Source organism: Crocodylus siamensis, chromosome 3 (genome assembly GCF_052110815.1).
Source record: "Crocodylus siamensis isolate JL-2025a chromosome 3, ASM5211081v1, whole genome shotgun sequence".
Lineage (NCBI taxonomy): Eukaryota > Metazoa > Chordata > Crocodylia > Crocodylidae > Crocodylus > Crocodylus siamensis.
Window position 1 is genome coordinate 124,079,163 of NC_143397.1, and position 20,779 is coordinate 124,099,941.

At 42.0% G+C, this 20,779-nt stretch overlaps 1 protein-coding gene across 7 annotated transcripts in view; it reads left to right on the top strand.

Moving 5' to 3' along the window:
• The window catches only part of SEMA5A (semaphorin 5A), a 612,665-nt gene that overhangs the window by 112,629 nt on the left and 479,257 nt on the right, over positions 1-20,779 (top strand). The window contains exon 3 of one of the 7 annotated variants that reach the window (XM_090039136.1): positions 17,509-17,659. The exons of the other annotated variants lie outside the window; for them this stretch is intronic. The gene's annotated coding sequence lies outside the window, so the exon portion shown is untranslated. The remainder of the gene's footprint in view (positions 1-17,508; positions 17,660-20,779) is intronic. 7 annotated transcript variants of the gene reach the window in all.

The following is a 20,779-nucleotide window of genomic DNA, read 5'->3' on the forward strand; positions in this document are numbered from 1 at the left end:
GATTTATTCCCCCCACTCTGCTCACCACAGCTGAGGTCTGCCTAGCTAGGGGGTAACAGTGCATCAGGCATTTATCCTATCTCCCCACTCCAGTAGCAGGGACAGGGGCACCGCCAGCCACCTGCCTCACTGGCAGCTACAGGGCTGAGCCAGACCAGCCCACAGGGGCTAGGCCCTTGGCTCAGGTGGGGGCATGGGTGGTGACTGGCTGAGCAGCAGGCTGCCCTGGCCAGATTTGAGGCAGCACTGGGCCTGGAGCCTGGCAGCTGCCCGCTGTGGGGGCTCAGAGCCCCTGCCATACCCTTGTCATGTGCAGCACCCACCAGCTGCAGTTGCACCACTGGCTGGGGCTGGCAGGGCTCTTCTGCATCCCTTGCCTCCAGCTGCCAGTGCCACTGCCAAATGTGTCTGGGTGAGTGGGTGGAAGCTTCAGCCCAGTGACTTCTGCCCTGGATCCAACTCCTGCTGTGTTTTGCTTGTGCTGCCCACCTCCAGAGGTGGATGGAGCAGGCAGAAGGCAGCCAAAGCTGGAGCCAGAGCTCCAGACGCTAGGCAGAAGCCTCTAGCCTAAAGCTCCCCCAGCCCTGAGTGGAGCTGCATGGTGGAGCTGGAGCAGGAGCTGCAGTTAGAGGTGAGGGTAAGAGAACAGCCCTGCTGAGCCCAGCCAGCAGTCATCTTCCCTTTGCCTCCATCAGCTACTCCCCTTCTGCCTCCTGTCCCTGCTGTGCCACTCTGGGAGGTGAGTGGGGGGAGGGTGTTGTTTCTGTCCAGAGCATGGAGCTCTGGCTCCCACTCTGGCTGCCTTCTTCTGCCTGCCCGGCGCAAAGAGCAGCCCTTAAGTGGGGAGTTGGTGGAAAGTAGGTAGAGCCAGAACTTCATGCTCTGGGCAGAAGCTGCCAGGCTAAAGCTACTCCCCTCCTTGACACTCAGAGCTGCACAGCAGGGTGGGAGGGGGAGTAGATGCTGGAGGCAAGGGGAAGCTGGCTGGTGGCTGGGCTCTGCAGGGCTGTTATCCTCCTTCCACCTCCAGCTTGCTTTGCAGTGCCATACTGGATAGTTGGAGCTTCAGCCCTGTGGCTTCTGCCCAGCTGGGCTAAAGCTTCCACTCTGACGGTCTGTGGCGGTGCAGCCCCTTGCTGGGAAGAGGCTTGTGCTCCCAGGACACCATTGAGAGGAGCTGCAGTCCTCATCAGGTTCGCTTCCCCATCACTGGTCCAGCAGCTGGGCGGGGGCATGGCCAGATGCTGGCCAGCAGGGCCCCTTAGGTGAGTGGATAGGGAGAGTGGGGTTACTACTCCCTCCTTCTGGTATCTGGTGGAAGGGGCAGAGAGGGAGCTTATCCCACCACTCACCCCATGCAGGGAGCAATCGGCAGTGGTTTAGGCAGACAGACCCTGGCTGCAGTCCCTTGGGGATAGAGGGGGGCAATAAGCCCCCTCCCTGTCCCCTGTGCCTCAGGGACCATACTAGCTGGTGTCGGGCTGCTCCCCTGCCCCCATTGCTGTCACAGTGAAGGGGAGAGCGCCTGGCCGACACCTTCCTGGGCAGGATTGTACATGATGGCTTCAAAATTGGTAACTTTCATATTTTTAATTAATCTTAAGTATGGCATAAACATTCTATTTAATTTCCTATTTTTATCTAATTGGGATATTTCTACTTAGGCCACAGCTGGAAACACAGTGGTAGTTGACCTCAAAATCAGTCTTAGCAAAATATCTTGTTTTGATTTATACTGTAGAGCACCTATTTAGACTCTGATCCTTTCTTATATTTTGGCACTAAAATTGTTTTCAGGTTCTTCCAGTGCTTCAAGTTCATAGGGGCTGACATAGAACATAGTTTATAGTTTACATGGATGTATTTGTGTGAACTAAGAGACTACCTACTTTAATTTGATAGCTTATAAAATGCTATCAAATAATCTGTATCTGTAGTCATTTTTCTAACATTTTTTTTCACTGGAGAACAGTAAAAATATTGGATCTGTTCATTTAGTGACAGTTACTTGAGTCAGAAATGTTCATATGTACTATTAAGTTTTCTGGCCGACTAAAAATCCTGACAAGGTAAATTGTGCATTAAATAATAAATGGAATAGTAACCACCTTGATTTTTCTAATTCTAGCTATCAAGATTTTATCATTAACAAATGTTTAATAATGAATGGATTGTTTAAAGTACAGATGGTGCCTTGGAAGTAATGATTTTAACCTCATTATCACATAGGAAGAGAACAGTCTGCTTCATTGGTGGATAAGTATTTTGGGCACCTTAACACTGCCCTCAATTAGGAACAAAACTTTTAAATTTAGCATACAGAAGCTGAATGCTATGCTTCAAATATAGTACATGTTAGTGCCTCTTTAACTGCTTGACATTTTCCCAGATTTATCTGCTGGGCAGACAGAAGTAGCGTGTTATCACAGATGTCCTGCCTTTTTTATTTTCCATTTTCAGCAGCATGTAGTTGATGCTGTATAAGCACATCTTTGGTTTGTCTTTTTCTATTTTTCATTGACACATGGTGGATTTTCCTCTTCCTTCAGTATTTTTTTTTGAAATTTCTCTTTTGCAGAGAATGATTTATTCTTGCCAAGGAAGAAGGAAAGAATTTAAGTAGAGAGAATCACAAAAAGTTGAGAGAATTGTATTTCAAACTAATTACACACTGAGTACAAGGCAATAGAACATTCAATTTGTAAGGAGAATAATGCTGCAAAGCTTGGATTGGAAACTCTGATCATGATGAATTCAACTTTAAAAAAGAATCATGGGAACTGAAGTATAAATAAGCCCAAACCATTATGCAATCCAGTGTCTTTTTGCTTTGCTATTTAGTATCTGTTCAGAGAAACACATTTTTGTTTCACAGTAACTATCCAACAATTGTAAATTAAGTTGTCCATGCATACTTTATCAAAAACTTGCATCTCTCAAGAGTAAGGAACAAGAATGTATATAAGTGGGTTTGATTGGAAGAGTGTTTCTTCTCTGTACCAATGGTAAAAGATCACAGGGGAGGTGTTTTTAGTGTTATGATCTCACAGGCTGGGTGATTGCTGTTTGTTTGAAGTCTGCTCTTACTTGTGAAGTTAAAGCAACATTCAGTAAAATAGTGCATGAAAAGATTAAAGGTTTTTGGCTTTGGGAGTCGCACTTGATCAGAACAAAATGAACCTCATTAAGTCTCTAATGTGTCAATGATAGTTAAACTCATGGGCTAGGAACAGACATTCAAAAAGCCTGAGTCTGAAATGATTCAATCTTTGCAAGTTAATCTAACCTGCAAAGCTTGAACTAATTTTGAGGTGGATAGACATTCCCTTTTCATTCCACAAATGCAGGCACATGCCTGCAGTGGTTCAGGCTAGAAGCCAGGGGGTGCTAGAGCAGCCTTCCCTTCCACAGGGCTGAGCTGAGGTGGGTATAGTCAGGCCGCTCTTATTATGCCCCCCCATCCTCCTCCTAAGCAGCCCAACAGGGAATGTTTATCAACCCATTAAGAAAGCAAAGCCTCTTTCCATTAACTAATGGAGCTCTTCTTATGGAGCTCTTTTTAAACAGCTTTTCCAAGGAAGGACATTAAGCTATCTGTTGATTAGCTCCAAAAAGCCTGTCTGCCCCACAGCATGGACCATAGCCATCATGTGGTCTGCTAGCTAGTGCTGATGTGTCTACGTAAGGCAGGGGGAAGGGGGAAATAATCCCTGTTTAGCAGGGAGAAGTCAGGCAGATGCTTTGTGCCTGCAAGTCTCTGCGGGAACTGCAACCAGGGAGCAGAGGGGAGGGGCCAGCTGTGCTGTGGAGCAGAAAGTTCCACCCAGCCCAGAGGGCATGATGGGATGCTGGGGGAGTCTGACTTATCTTAAACCAGCAAGGGGTCTGGGACAGACATTGCATAAACCGGTTTGACTCAAATCAGTTAAGTCTGATACTACATTCAGCCAGGTTTATCTCCAAACAGGTTTCAGCCATTTTCAAACTGGTTTATGTGCACTGAATATCTGTTCTCTTACAGGTTTAAACCAGTTTCTGATCACTTACACTAGTTTATGTGTAATGTCTGTCCCTTGCCATGGAGAAGGAGGAAAATGCAAATCAAGGGGCTGTGATATTGTGAGCTTTAGACTGATAAAATACATGGCAGATGGAAGCATGTTATTTTAGGTTTGGCAGATATTGACTAACATAAAATATGAAATATAAATATGATCCAACAAGAGTTGGAGATGTGCACTAACTGGAAACTATTCCAGCGCACACAAACCTGTTGGGGAGAAATGCTCTGAATCCAAAATTGGAATTTTTGTAATTGCAGCACATCAGAGTAGATTAAGTTAACTGAGTCTGCTGAAGCTTGCTAATTAGTGTGCTCCAGCAGCCTCCATGCCTTGTGTATCAGCATCTCTGCGCTGCAAAATAGCAGCAGGGACGGTTTAACAAAAGCTTGTTTGACAAGCTTTAGTTAAAATGCCCCTGCTACCATTTTGAAGTGCAGGAACATTGATGCACAAGATGCTGTGGGCACTTCTAATTAAAGCGGCTCTTGGAGCTGCTCTAATTAAAGCACCCTCTGCCCAGCTCTCTGGAGCATGTGTAAAAATGCCCTTAATCAAAACCAGGAGAAGATCCAGGTGAGGTATACTGGTGCACTTACACCCCTCTTTGGTTCCTGGTCTGCCAGGAACCTCCTGGCAGTAGCAGCAGCAGTTCTAGTCAGGCAGTGCTGAGTGCATTAATTGATTTCATGACTCATTACAATCTACCTGAACCCTTTGTTCCACAGGTGTTAATGGCCGTCTCTTTAATGGCTTGAAGCAACTTAGTGAAGTTTACTTTGTCCTCCGGTCATACAGAATTACAGTGTGAATGCCATCATATTGTTGTAGGGGTGTAGGTTGTAGCGGTGTTGGTCTAAGGACATAGGCAGTCAAGTTTAAATAAATATAAAAGATATCAGATTCACCCAAAGAAACTTGTCTGATTTATATTGTTCTATGCAGGGTCCCATGATTGAATGCAGGTAGTAGGTGATGACTGGCTGCTTTTATTCATTCTGCCCTAAAACAGATTTCCTGTTTTGAAGTGATGATATGATGCCATTGAAGTTTTACTGTGATGCTGAATTGTATTTGGTGGACTTGAAGACCATGCTTGCATTTTTGCCAAGCTTATTCACTCCATCTTAATTTTGACTGCCAGTAGATGTGTTGAACTATGTTCTTTAGACTTCTGAAAACACCTTTTTTCTCTTTTTGTAGAAGCTTGAATAAGCCTAGTGCATAGGCATGAGTTACCTGAGTAAACTCTAATTTATAACCTTTTAACTTGAAGGACCAGGTTTAATGAACACATCACATCATCAGCTCTTGTATAATAAATAGGGAACCATTTTTTCTACCATATTTTTACTTTTTATATGCAATTGTAATAGAAAACCATGCATGATTTTTCATAAGACATCATAATTTATTGATCCTAAAAGCTATTTGCTGGTTTTACATAGATTTATAGATGCTAGGGTTGGAAGGGACCTCAACAGCTCATTGAATCCGACCTCTTCCTGTGTAGAAAAGAGTGCTGGGGTCAGATGCCCCCAGCCAGATGCCTCTCCAGCATTCTCTTGAAGACCCCCAAGGTAGGGGAGAGCACCACTTCCCTTGGAAGCCCATTCCAAAGTTTGGCCACCCTCACCATGAAGAAGATTTTCCCGATGTCTAGCCTAAATCTGTTCTCTGTCAATTTGTTCCTTGTTACCCCAAGAGGTGCCCTGGTGAACAGAGCAGCTCCAATTCATTGCTGTGCTCCACTAATGAATTTGTAGGTGGCCACAAGATCACCTCTCAGCCTTTTCTTGAGGATATCACTTTTTGTGATATTAGCTAGGAAGAAAATAAAATGTAAAGGAAATTGGGCATTTTTAAATGAAAGAAGTTTACTGCAATGCTTTGAATGTAAAATGTGAAGAAATAATTTTTCTAAGTTTATATAGCCATTATATTGGCTTACAGGTGAGCTTTTTTGTTTTGCATGCATGAGTCTCTTCCCTTCAGCTACATGTGCATGAAGAAACGCTTCCAGGAAAGGAATTTCAATGTACCGAGTATCCTAGTACAAAATGTAGGAATTATATAAATGGATAGCGGGGCGGCGGGGGGGGGGTGTCATCTTCACGTGATACTGAGAAGAGGTTTGGATTTTGATTGTTTGATTGGTTTAACCTGATATTATACACTGTTGTCTTTCCTTCTACTTTCGAGCCTAGGTCCTACTCTTCTTAGTAGATGTCTTAGCCTGTGTAACCCTTCACTCACAAAACACACAGCTTGCCTCAGGAGATTCATTCTTGTCTGTTCAGGGATGCAGCCTTTTGGGCCTCTAGATGAGTAGTTCTCAACCCTTTTTGTATCAGACTCTTCCATAAAAAAAAAATGGCTAGTCCCAACTCAGTGCCCCTCACTCCTGACCCGCTGCCTCCCAGACCCCAGCCCTCCAGTGTGTGGGGCGGGGGGTGGGCTTATGGGGGAAGGGGGGTGTGGGACGTGGGGGGGAGGCCAAGCAGCCCCTTGCAGGCTGGAAGTCTGCCACCCTGCAAAGGAAAACCCATGTTTTCCCTTACTCTTTTTTATTTAAATAAGAATCCATTTTTAAAGTTTGCTGATCTGTTTTTAAAGTTTGTCCTGTGACCCTTTCATATATTCTTGCAACCCACTTTGTCAAGTAAAAGACTATGCATGGTTTACCACAAGGAGAATGCATTACTGAATTCTTATAGAATTACTAAAGAATTAATATGTGGAAGTTCAAAGGGAGATTTCCCTTTATAATTACTGATTCAGCATTACTAAGCTGTGACAGTTTGTTATACCACCGATTGTAAAGCATAGTTTTTTTTCCTTTAAAAAAAAAGACTTGATGTACAATGCATTTCCTGTGCTTATTAGGTTCTGTGATGTTTTGTGTTGACTGAAAATAAGGCATGGATTGTTCTACTGATTGGTGACAATATCTTTTTCTTTTTTCTTTTCTTGTTTTTATTAATGAAAACACATTTACAAAGGAATCTGGGCTAAGTCCTATATGCAATGATCAGCCCTCTGATCTGAGCAACTATTTGCAATCTCTGTAGAATTTCTTTAATGGTTTTATAGAATTTTAAATATTTTTCTCATAAACCAACTTTTGGTAAGGTGAAGTAGAGTATCATTGTATTTTGCATAGGCCCTTCCTCTGCATAACTGAAGGTCTTTACAGATTATTCTGGTGTTTAAAACTTTACTTTAAAGAAAACAAAGTTATTAGCCAATGTTTGAGGGTAACACAGAGGAGTTAATATTGGAAACAATTTATTTTGGGGACTAACATTTACAAGTATTTAACTTTGCAAATAAATCTGCAGTGGAGGTACTCTTATTTGCTTTACAGTCTCCTCATATGATTTTAATTTGGGTTTAACATAGCAAGAAGCTGGATAAAACTACTGGCAGTTCTCCTACTACAGGAATACAGGTGTTAGCAAGTATAAAATGCTGTCATGTTTCTTTCCTTTCTGAAGTAATTGCTATTTGTCAGGGAGTCAAGGGCACTCAGCACCTTGCTGGAAATCTTTTTCAGGGTCAATCCAGTAATCTCAACCAGTGTGGGGACTGACAGTTTGTACTGAAAAAAGCTCTGAAGTATCTAGCAGTAATTAGGGGCAAGGGATTTTCTGTTCTGCAGAACTGGAGAGAGATACAGCAAACCAGCTCCACAGTTGCCTTGAGATCCTGGGTGGGGAGGGAAGGAAAACCTATGAAACATTGGGGGACCCAAGCTCTTCTGTTACTTCCTGCATCTCCACCCCATCCTGGAATCAAAACCATCTCTGGGGCCACAGTGGCTGTGCCTCCCCCTCCCTCCCCATCCCCATTTGGTTGAACTCCCACTTTATTTGTTCTGTCGTGGCCTTGTAACAAAGCTAATGCTGTGGATCAGTCTCCAGGTAGAAGTTATCATGCTCTTACGGTCACCCTTGGTACTGATGTTAGTCCTGCTTATTGGAAAGAATGTATCACAATGGCTATTAATCAAAGGGAATGAGGGATAAGAGGATTCTGCAGAAAACCATGGACTACTTCAGAACAGGCAGGACGTAGCTCACAATTGGAGCTTAAGACAGAAGAGTCTCTTTTCATTAAGAATAAAAAATGGGACCCTTATTTCATAAGGCCTCTCAAAGAGAGACAGATCTAGCAGTCTTTTTAGATAATTATGCATTCTGGAATTAGAGCCCTTTTAGAAGCTTTGTGCACCATTAGGTTTGTGTTACATTTACATCTTGGAAAGATTTCCTGGGGAAATAAAAAATTCTAGCTGTTTTGTAAAACATCTTTGGGTAAATTTTCAAAGCTTTGCATGTAGATTTATATGCGAGTCTCTGGAATTAAACAGGAGTCACAAGGGTAAGCACCCCTCACACTGCTTTAAAAATATATCCCATGACAATTTTCAAAGGGTTTTGTGAAACCCAAAAATACTATGGGTTCTCTTACCCCTAATCTGTATGAAAGAACTTTTAAACTGCAGTGTTTTCTTTAAAAAAGCTCTTGTGGTATGAGCCTTGTGCCTTTGTTATTACAGCTGGGTCAATTTAGGTTTGCTTCTGGCCCCTGGCTCCTGCTTCTTCCCCTCAAGCCTTTTTGTGGTTTGGAGTCTAATCAGTCTCTGTTAGGTCTTGGATAAAGGAGAAGGGTGTCAGTAGTGTTTTGACATATGCTTTGTGTTATTTCTAGAGGTCACAGATGTCCTCAATTGTTCTCGACACACTTGGAAGGGGAGAAGTACTTCCTCTTTGCCCTAATATTTTTCTCCCTCCACTTTCTTGTTCAGCTCCCAAGAGGAAGTAAACTCTGTTTTGATTCTGATTTTCCTTTTTCTGATCTACTTCTTTCATCTAACCAAGCGCGTGATGATTTATCTTCAGTACCAATAGCCTTGGTTGTTTGGAAAGGGCTCTAAGGCTAGGTATAGACATTCAAGAAACCTGAGGTGGAATCGATTTTAAGTTGCGTGGTTTTGTGTAAGCAGCATAGTTTAGATTGGTAGTGAATAGCACTGTGCAAAACAGCATCGTTTTGTTTCGACTTCCGTTTCGCTGTTTCAAGGGGACAGTGTTTTGACACTGTTTCAACTCGTTCTGACATTTTGCCCATAGGCTATAATGGGGAGTCATAACAAATGCCTATAACGGTCGTTTCTTTTCTGATTCGAATGAAAACAGCAGGGATGGTAGCTCCAGCTGAGGCCACTAAGCCTGTCAAGTTTCAAGGAGACAGGTGCAGGGTTTTCTGGGACACTGCATCTCAAACTGTTCAGAGCAAAACTTGTGTCACTTGCAAGTGTGAAGGCACAGAGAAAGCTCAAGTCAAACAATGCTTTTATGCTGTTTTTTTGTCCCTCCCCCAGAGCACTGGGATTGGAAGGGACCTTGGGGAAGGATCACAGTCACTGGCCAGCTACACAGTCAATGTCAGAGTAGTCCTCTCTTCCTCTTTCCCCTCCCTCTCCTTACTTTCTGTTTAGCTGTAAGCAAGCCCAGCTTTGAAACTCGCAATGTTTTGAAACCTTTTGAATGCCCTTGTTTCATTTCAAAGCTGTTTTGAAGCCTTTCATTTTATTTCAATTTCACTGTTTTGAGCTCGAAACGTGTTGAAACAGCTTCAAAACAAAACACCCATCAACATTTCACACAGCTGTAGTAGTGAACAAATATACATTTGTCCCTTGGTGGCGGGGGCAAACCTTAGACTAGGTTCTGCCATTTTTAAACTAGTCTATGCATGCTAAACTTTTGTTCTGTTATGGGTATTAGACTAGTTTCTGATCACTTACACTGGTAAAATTGTAATGTCTGTACCTGGCCTAAAAGTAGCCAGATGCAGTTATTTTCAGCCAGTTGCTAAAGAGAGATTAAACCTTTTAAATCCAGACTGAATGGGAGATGCACCAGCCATCTTTGCTACAGAGCAGCTTCTAATATTACTTGAGTAGAATAGAATAGAAAAAGAAAAACCGAAACTAGTAGTGACAGCTGAAACAGATAAGTGGAAATTTAATGGGATGAAACTATGTTTAATTAAAAGCTGTGGCTGTGTGTAAGCAGCTAACTTCAGCCCTGCCAGACGTGAAAAGTCACCTCCTCCCAAATACTTGTTTTGACCATGTTTTAGCCTTCCTGACGCATGCTGCATTGCAGTTGGAAATGACTTGTGCAGCATCCTTTTGAAAAAATAATATCAAAGTGTTGTACAAATTTCTACTATGCTGCCTTTGAGCTCTTAGAACATGTTAGCAAAAAGTCTCCATCAAAGAAAAAGAAGTATTGCTGCTGAAGAGGAGGATGGAAAAGAAGCGTGGTCAAAAGGTCCAGTTCATTGGGGTGTTCCCTCACCAGCAGCATCCTGAGCAATACAGGAAAATAATGTAAAGCAGGCACAAAATGCTTTAAATTGTGCATCACTGATTTATGGGAGAGTATTGTGCCACTGGCTGTGCTAACAGATGCAGAGGAATTGGGCATGTGTGAAAGGTTATAGCAGTGTTAGGGTTACCTTACTGACAAGTGTCAGTATATTACTGCCTTACTCAGTGGTCCAGACTGTTGCAGCATTAGTTTTTCAGCTGCATTCTGCAACAAGCACTTCTTTGCTCATGTCTCACTAATTTGTGCTTGTGGCATGCCCTGCGGGATAAGGTATTCTACAGCAACTTGAAGGGTGTGCTGTTATCCCCAAGAAAGGATTCAAAATACTGCATCCTATCTTACACCCTGCCCTCACCATTACTTGGACCTTGACATTCCCTGAGCAGGGACTGGTACCCATTTCCTCATCTGGTGGGAAACCATTCAGGTCCATGTGAATGGACTGAAGAGATTGTTATTACTGCCAGGGGTAGCGTGGAGGTTGCTAGCTGTGTCTTCCTGTCATGATTTCAGGATCAATGTTGATCACTGAGCATTTTGTCTCGTGATCCTATTATCTCTTCACTCTTATCATCAGCTTCCCCACTGTCTTGCAAGCGATTGCTCCTGTACAACTCGTTTATGGCAATATCTTTGTATGCTGTTTACCAAAAGCATGGCTAGTGATGGAAAGCACAATATGAAGTCCTGCACAAGTGACAAATATTTTTTTGACATAACATATCTAGAAGTAGATCTTAACATTGTAACATCACAGGATTAGTCATGGAAAAAATGTAGAGGCTTCTGAATTTTTTAATTTCAATCTTTTTCCCTCGGAGAAGGTTGTAAACTTGGGCATGGTGGCATGATTATTGGATACTTTGCAGTCAAGAGAAAGAGGTAAGAATAGCTTTATTAACACTTCAGAATTGTGTTAAATTGGGGTATTTCAACCTTTTTGGATCAATGTACCCCCAGCGGCAGGATGTAGAGCAGTGTACTGCCAGTGGCCACATGTGGAGCAGCAGGGAGAAGGGGAAGTAGTGGTGCTTGGCTGAATGTGGAGTGGCGGCAACCGCCATGTGCGAGCTTCCCGTATGTCCAGTGGGCAGGTGGCGCCTGCGTGGCAGCGTGGGATAGTGCATGGCAGCACTCTCTCCATACCTGCCCCCGTGTACCCCCTAGGGCCTTCTCAGGTACCTCCATAGGTATGCATACCCCCTGTTGGCAACTCCTGCGATTATGGGACCGATGTATTGGTGCATCTCTAGTAATTTTTTCTTATTTGTTCTGAGTACCCCCTACGATCTTCCTAAGTACCCCTGGGGTATGTGTACCCCCGGTTGATCAGCACTGTGTTAAATAATTATAGATTTTCTGTGATCTGTGTTCCTTTGGAGTCTGTCTTGGGTTTAGTTCTATTTCATCTCTTCATTAATGATTTGGAGGATGGGATTGAATGTACACTAAGCATATTTCCAGATGACACCAAGCAGGGTGAAGTTGTGGGCATCATGAAGTCTACTGCTATGATTTAGAATGACTGTTAAACTGGATAAAAGTTCTTAAATTAATTAAATAAAATTCAATAAGGACAAGTGCAAAGTCCTCCACTTAGGGCAGAACAGTCATGTGCACAAATACAGATCAAGGAAAGATTAGCTAGAATCATAGAAGTAGGGTCAGAAGGGACCTTATAGATCTTCAAGCCCAACCCCCCGCCTGGGCAGGAGAAAAGACTGGACTCAAATGAGTCCAGCCAGGTAGTCATCAAGCCTCTTCTTAAAGATCCCCAGGGTAGGAGCCAGTACCACTTCCCTAGGAAGCTGGTTCCAGCTCCTAGCCGCCCTAACTGTGAAGTAGTTCTTGTGGATGTCTAATCTAAATCTACTCTCTAATAATTTGTGTCCATTGTTCCTTATCATGCTGGGGGTGCTAGGGGAAACAGTGTCTCCCCTAAACCTTTCTGGTCCCCTCTAGTGAGTTTATAGACAGTCACCAGGTCCCCAACTAGGTTGCAGTAACACAGATGAAGAGCTTTGGGTAGTGGACCACAAGCTAAATATGAGTCCACAGTGTTCCCTCATTTGTTGCAAAAGGAAGGAACTAGATGCTAGGCTGTATTAACAGGAATGTTGCCTGCAAGTCAACGGAAATGATTATTAGATACTGTTCAGCCCTTATGAAGCCTCATCTGGAGTTGGATTTCCAATTTTGGGCCCCACACTTCAAGGAAGTTTTAAACAAATTGAAAAGTATCCTGAAGAGACCAAGAAAAATGAAAGAAGGTCTAGAAAACATGACTTATGAGAAAAAGTTGAACGAATTTGGAAAGATTTAGTCTGGAGAATAGAAGATTGAGTAAGGATTTGATGAACGTTCTCAAATACCTGAAGAGTAGGAATAAAGAAGATGGTGATAGACTAGTCTCTGTAGCTGCAGGAAACAGGATATGGAATCATGGATTGAAATTGCAACATTGGACATTTAAGTTGGATAGTAGGAAGAATATTCTCACTTTGAGCGTGGTTTAGCACTGGAGAAGCTTGTGTAGAGAAGTGGAATCTCCATCCTTGGAAGATTTTAAGAGCAGGTCAGGCAAACATTTGGTTGGAATGGTTCGTTAGGGATGATCCTGCCTTGCAAATCGGCTGAACTCCTCAGTTCCTTCTCATTTTGTACCTTCCAGTCCTACTTCTCTGTGCTTCTCCCAGTCACATATGTAATCACTTGATGCAGAATAGCCAGTGCATCTACACATGCACTTTCCTATAGAGTTGACTAATTATCGCTGCAGTAAAGCATCACTGTCTACATGTGCACCTGTATTACGATGCAGTAAGTTAATTAACTTTGCTGTAGGACAGTACCGTCCAGGACAAGTACTATGCTATAGTGGCATAATTTATGCTGTCTCAATGCACATGTAGATGGTGACCAGGGCTGGCTGGAGCATGAGGGTGCTACAATAGTGCTGGCTAGCCCCACACTGTAACACCTTCATGTCCTAGCCAGCCCTTCTGGTGCCTAACATTGCAACCTGGAGCCTGGGGCTGAGCTTCCCCCTCTCCCCCTCCCCCAAGCCTGCTGCTCCACCCGGGCTCTAACTGCTTCAGCTCAGGGTCTGCTTCAGCTCAGGGTGCAGGTATATATGCTGCGCCCAGAAGCCACTGAGTCCAGTGCGAACTGCACTGGAGTTTATTGCCTCCTGGTAATTGCAGGTGTAGGTGCACCCAGAGGCTTTAAGAGCACTTTTTTGAGAGAAATTGCATAACTCATAACTTTGCCTGAGTAATAAAACCATTTCAGATTCATGCGAAGAAAGTTATGATACCATGCCATACCATCAGGCATTTCAGCATTCCAAGTAGTTATATTGTTATTAAAAATAATAGTATAATTTTTCAAATTCTGAAATGGCTTCACATTGTCTGGGGGGGGGGGTGAGTTTTTTTGTGTGGATGTTTTGATACTGTGTCCATGTTCTGCATTCTTAAAACACTGTTTATGTTAGTCATTTTGATAGAAAATGCAGGCAGTATATTAATTAGTGAAACAAGAATAGTACACATATAGTAGGTTTGAAATAATTATGTCCTTGCCCTGTCAGGAGAGATGAAGCAGTTTTACGTTCTTAATCCCCTGAGTGCAATTATCTAGTAACCCTTACTAGCCTTCCAAGGTTCTAGTACTGATTTAAATTTCTTAAGTGTGATGTAAATGATTGTGATGAGTATGTCTTTTTTATTAAATATTTAATTTTTGAAGCTCATAGTGATTCATCTGGTACTAAAAAAAAAAAAAAGCATTGATGAGATTAGATGCATCTTTTACCAATTAGGATGTATCTTGTACAGTAAATTAATTCATAATGTTCAGTCTTCAGGAATGCTTATATTTACTCCTGCTCACTTGTTCATTAGTATTGAAAATGAGACTCTAAGTTGGAGGCAGATGAAGAAGAGGAGTTAGAAATACGTTTGTCCAGGATTTGGGATAGCAATCCTGGATTGTGGCTGAAAAGGACCACATTACCTTCAACCCCTGATGAGGGAAAAGTGAAATAGGTCAGGCCTCACTTAAAAGAAGCTTTTTTGACTTTACCAGTTTTAATTTTATAACTTGGTGCTTTTTTTCCTGTTAAGATAAATTTATTCTGTTTTATTTTAATAACCAAAGTAATAAAAATTGTTCTTTGAAATGTATTGCAAGAAGAAGTTAAATTGTTGCCAAAATCGGAACTGAGAACCAAAAGCTTGCAGTGTGCAAGATGAAGTATTAGCATTTAACATTAGTTTTCACTTTGAACATCTGTTTGCGAGACCCCTTTCCTAACCAATGTATGACACACAATAAATACAATGAATATGTTAAGAGGAGCTACAGAAGAGTTGCCATGGTATTTGAAAGTTTAATCTTGACAACTGTTTTATTCAGTACAATAGTGCAATACCATCCCTTGCTCTTAATCATTTGTTATATTAAGAAGGTAAGGATGCTGATCCAAATACAGTATGACTGGGTACATCTACATGTGTTAATACACTTTTACTAATGTGCATTAAATTTAATACCTCCAATATGAGTGTGTTTTACGCGTATTCCAGGGATTGAGAGGGAGGGGAGGTATGGGGCATTTTAATTTGAGTGGCTCTGGGAGCCTCTGTAATTCAAGCACCTGCAGTGTATCAGAATCCCTATGCTTCAAAACGGTGGTGGGGCACTTTACCTAAAGCTCGTCGAACGAGCTTTAAAGTGCCCCTGCCACCATGTTGGAGCGTGGGGGCCCTGATGCACAGACCCGGACACAGGCATAGGTAAACTGGGTGGCTACTCGGGGCCTGGATAGAGGGCCCAAAAATGTACAAATTTGGTCATTTTTTTTTCTGTTGTCCAATTATTATCATCATTATCCCTGGCAAAGGGAGGTCCGATACTAAAGTTCACCTGGGGCTGCCAGGAATCTAGGTACAGCACTGATAATGCACAAGATGTGGAGGCTGGCTGGAGTGCTTTAATCAAATCTGCTCTAATGTGCAAGTGCCCGCTTAATGCGCAGTAGGCTATTCTATTGCGCATTAGCCTTTTGCACAGGTTTTTTTGTGCTGCTTTAACATGAAGTACAATAAGCTACTGCATGTTACAGTGTGTGTAGAGGTGTCCACTATCTGATTTACATTAGAACGTTAAAGAAATACAATAAAAAAATTGAGTATTCTGTTAGCAATGAGCCACAAATCCCAGTTTTTACTAAGTTAGTCCCTGATTGGAAAATAAGTTATTGTAAATTATATTTTATAAGGTTTATTTACTAGCTGTCTGAAGCCCTAAGGTCCCACAGCGTCCCATGTATTGAAATGAAGAGTAATCATTTCATTATAAATCTGTGAACTAAAATATAAATCTGATTCTCAGTCAAAGGGGAAAAGTAAACAAGATGTCAGCAAGTGCCAAAGCCTTTTACATCTTAGTGAATTTTCTTGCCAGTAGGCTTACAAGTAAATATTAGTAATCTGCCTGTTTACAAGGTAGTAATTAGGTTTTGTGTAAGCCTGAGAGCTTTAAACTGGATGAGTAAGTAAGCAGTGAGGATAATACCAAAGCTCTTGTCTGAAAAAGCAACTTGTCTGAACCAAGGCACTTGAGAACACCCACCCAATGCCGTTTCCAGGCAAGAACAGATCTTTTTTGTTTCTACCTCCTCTCTCGTCCCATTAGTTTTCTGAGATTTTGCAATATCGTGTTACTTATAAATATAGCCATCCTGAGTGCAACATCTCATTTTAAACATAGTCAGCATCCCAAAAGAACGCCAGAGCTGATGAACTTCCTTCTTGTCATATTAATGAATAATTGAACACCTCACAAGTATAAAGGACAGCCCCTATTTTTTTATTTTTTATTTTTTTTCAGGGGCTGTCCTCCTCTGCTATATAACACCACGTGTCTTTTATTTCTGAGTGGCTGTAGCATTTCCTACGAGACAGAGAGCCGGCTTCCTCATTAGCCTATTGGGAGCAATTAGAGGTATTGTAAGACTTGAGCTGGGGCTGAATGAGTCCCAGTCTTTTGTTTGTTTGTTTTTGTGGAGGCTACTGGGAATGCTCTCTGCAATTTGAATGCCACTCTTACCAGGGCTTTGGTTTCTCTCACCCTTTGTTAACACCAAGGGGACAGCACAATGTTATGCTTTAAGAAAGAGGACCACACATCAGAAGCCATGTGCCTGCAGAAATATGTTGGAAAAGAACAGGGAGGGCTCCCTCTGGATATCTTGGTGCAAATGAAGATGTTGTGTATGCAGTGACAGTTTCCATACAATATGTTCCTGTGGGGACGTAGCTCATGCTGCCATTCTGACTTTGTCTCTCTCTCCCACCCTTAAAAGCTCTGTCACAATAGCAGGCGTTAGAGCTAAGCCAAGAAGTACTAGTAGAGCTGTTGGCATGATCTGCCTGACAGGAAAAAGTAATGGAGAAGGGGGGAAAGGTGTCAAAAGAAATAGGCCATCCCTTTTGACAGGGTTCATAATGTGCAGTTAGCTGCATTAGGCAGCTGTTTAAATTGGGTTGATTATATGGGTTTCCTACGCAGCAGTACGCATGTGTGTGTTTGTGCGGTTCAATTTGAGCAATTGCTTTTATTGGCCATTTAACACCTCAGTGGAAAGATGTGACATGCCTGCATTAGGATCTTGTCATTTTGCCATCTGTAGCCAATAGCTGGTGGCAAAAGGGAAAGTTTGACATCTCTAGAAGTGTCACCTGATAAGCTGTCAGGCCCACAGAGAAGATTTTGCTTGTGCTGATCCTGATTCTGTTCTTAGCTTTCACTCCCTCTTAAACCTTTAGTTGATATTGATCAATGTGGAATGATGCGATGGCTGCCTTCAGTTGCAGCCTCTCAGTGAGCACCTCCTCACCAAGCAGGCAAGCAGCTCTATTTAATCCCAGATAGTACTATCTCTAGTGAGAAAATTGTAATAAAAACCACAGTATTAAGAAAAAAATGGAGAAATGTTACTAGTCACTGGTATGTCATGCTAGTTTTCTGATTTACAGCTGCAATGTTTGGAAATGAAGCCTGGACTGGATATGCTTGATGAGCACTGGACAGCAGTGTCCCTCCTTTCCGGTGCAATCTGAGGCTTGTGAAGAGAGCAGTAACCAGTAGCTCCTGGCTTGGGGCTTCCATTTTTCTACTGCGTGATTGGTCAGTTTAATTTCTCTAAAATTTTCACAATATCCAATTATCTGGGAATGAAGATTTTTTTCCCCCCCCCCCCACCCTTAACATTGCCTTTCCAGAACCTGCCTACTCTTGTTTCAGGTTTGCCAGATGCACCATGCCTTCTGGCCAGTGTTACACAGAAGAATCAAATAGTTTCACCTGTGAAAAGCAAAGGGTATGATCGATAATCCAGTTTAAACCATGTGTAAAGAGAAGGAACCTGTGCACCAGTAAAAGTGAGATCTGAGGCGATATTACTCTCCTCCTGACATGAAATGAACATTGTACTGAACTGGAACATTCAGGCATTCAGTTTCTGCGGCAGAGAGGAAGTACTGATTCATAGGTTCATTGCTTTTCCTTGTTATGAAAACTTTTGTATTCTGATGGAAGCAAGGGTTGCTGTCAGCCATACCTAGTAGTAGGGATTTGAACTGAATTGCATGGCTTTCTCTCTCTCAGCAAATATGGAGTGTTGGTACACTTCCCCGTACTTTGATTGACTAGTCACTTCAGAGCTGTGCAACCACATGCCCACAAATAACTGTCCTGAATGTTTGCCTTCCTCCACAAGTCCTTCCCTCACCCCATCTCAGTTTCTGTTAAATTACACCTTACTTCGTTTTAGATGTTGTACGTTTGGGGAATAATTACAACATCCCACTAACATTTTTTTGCACAAAATTACTTAAGTATATGTTCAACCTAAACTTCTTTTTGACATTAGATTTTTTTCTTCCCTTCTAGGGATAATTTAATCTGTTCCTGTATGTGACCTAGTATTTCATTAATAGTTAATATATGAATATTGCCTCCAGAACATGGGAATTGGGGATCCAAGCTCATTTGTTCTGATGAAAGTGGGTCCTGAAGGTAAAACAGTTAAGCACACATTTTAATATGTGAGGAGATAAAAAGTGGCAAATGGACAGGGGATGCATGCCAACTGTCTGCTCTGTGGGGCATTTTTGCAACTTGTGCACTTTTCTGGAGCCTGGGTAATAGGCAGGCTCATTGTCTGCATGGCATAGATAATAGCATTCATCTGTAAGAATGCTGTGCTTAGACAGAAGAATGTTTTTTTTCTCTCTATCAGGTAGTACCAAACTCCTCTTCCTTTTTATAAAGGCTAAGTTCTAGGATCATGGCAACTTTGTCTTGTTTGGTTTCCTGATATTTCCACAAGGAGATTCTTTCTCATTATTTATTTAGGATTCATATATTTTCTTTGATAGCCATTTTTCAACTTGTGCTCTCCAACCTCTTTCATTCAGCCTTTTTCCCCCCCTCTCTTTGGTTTCAAAGAGTTTATTGTCTTATTGTGGATCAGATCTTCTTAGTCATAGGCATTCCTTCTTTCTTTCCTGCACAGTTACTACAGATCCGCAGAAATACAAGAATCCCAAAAGTACTCAAAGACAATATCTCAATCCATCCTTCTCTAGTAAACATATTTCATCAGTCCTATTTTTGTTCTATTTCTTGTTGATAATGTATGTTAAGGCATTCCTAATAAGAGAACCTGCCTGATGTGCAATTCACTGCAGTTAGATTTAAATGACATTAGTTGTGCTATTTACTTGTTAGCTTCCATATAGATCATGAGCTGTGTTGAATGAATTGTCAAAGATAATGAGAGCTAATAACAACACAAACTCAAGATAACATTTCTATTATAAATAGGGCACTAATTACAATCTGATTTCATGGCTGCCTAAATTTATCTATAAACTCCCACACCTACTTGAGTGCTGAAGCCCCAAACTTTACCCCAGTCCTCATGGCAAAACCTCCTGCTTCTGCTTCACAACTCTTGCAGTCATATGGTTATGCTACAGAATTTGAAAGGTATTAATTATTTTACTGGTTCAGACCTGTGGTCATCTGGTCCAATATCCTGTCTCTTACAGTGGAATTATCAGATGTAGGAAGGCACAAAAGACAGAAAATATAGGTGTGGAATAATCTACCTCTAGGAAAGACTTATCCTAATCAGTAGCTGCTGGATATTGCCTTAAATCGCACTGTATACATTATTATAGCTCCCAAAACTAGAGGCTGTATAAGAAGAGCTGGATTTAGTATCCAAATTAAAAGAAATGCTAAATCATCATAGAGTAAATGAATGCATAGCTAGGTGACAGTGGTTTGTGGCAATGCTGTAAACGTCTGGTGTCCAGTCCCTACCTACCCTGTTATTTGGGGCTAATGTGATAAACAAAAGTGCCACAGAGGATGCTGAGTTTAGAGTAAAGAATGATGTCTTGTTAACTGAAAGGTTTTAGTGAAGATTTGAGCAACGTCAAAGCAAAACCGTGTGTGTGTGTGTGTGTGTGCGCATAACGGAAGAAGCTGAGGATCCAAAGTTAAGGGGATCCTTTCACTGAAGGAAAACCACAGCATGGAATGCCTTTACTACCAGTGGGAATAGAATATTTTATTTTGGATAAAATTATGTTGATGGAGATTGTAATATGTCCAGATCCCTGCTACCACAATAGTGCTATCTCCACAGTCACATGAAAGAAGGATGCAGCTTCACACCTCTTCCCACTGAAGAAAAAGTGGGAGGTCTGGGAAGTATAAGTCTGGAACTTTTAGTACCTGATGGACTGCAATGTCTGTTCTGGCTGTAGTGACAGAAATGCTAAATTCTGATTATCTTGCTCTGCAGGCTGAGGCAGGAAAAAGGGGACCATTATTTACTAAGAGAAAAATCAAAGCCAAACTATTACTGTGGTAGGCATTTGGTTTGAAGGCTTTATGTATTGTAAACCTACGTTTCCCATCAAATGTGGTTCCAGTGTATTTAGAGGGAAAGAAGTACAGGTTTCCCTTGCTTTATGCTGTACATGCGTTCCTGGAAAACAGTGCATAACTTGGATTCGCATAAAGGGAACCCACTTTACAATGTAACAAATAGGGATATGTTCCAAGACCTCAAACTGTGCTGACCCCCAGACCCATTTCTACCACTTTCACAAGACAATTTTGGTACTTACCGACAGCAGGTAGTACACACAAGCACAGGCCGCTAGCATAATGGGGATGGGAACTACAGAACCACGCATCGCAGGCAACGAGCAAGGAGCACAGAGCCAC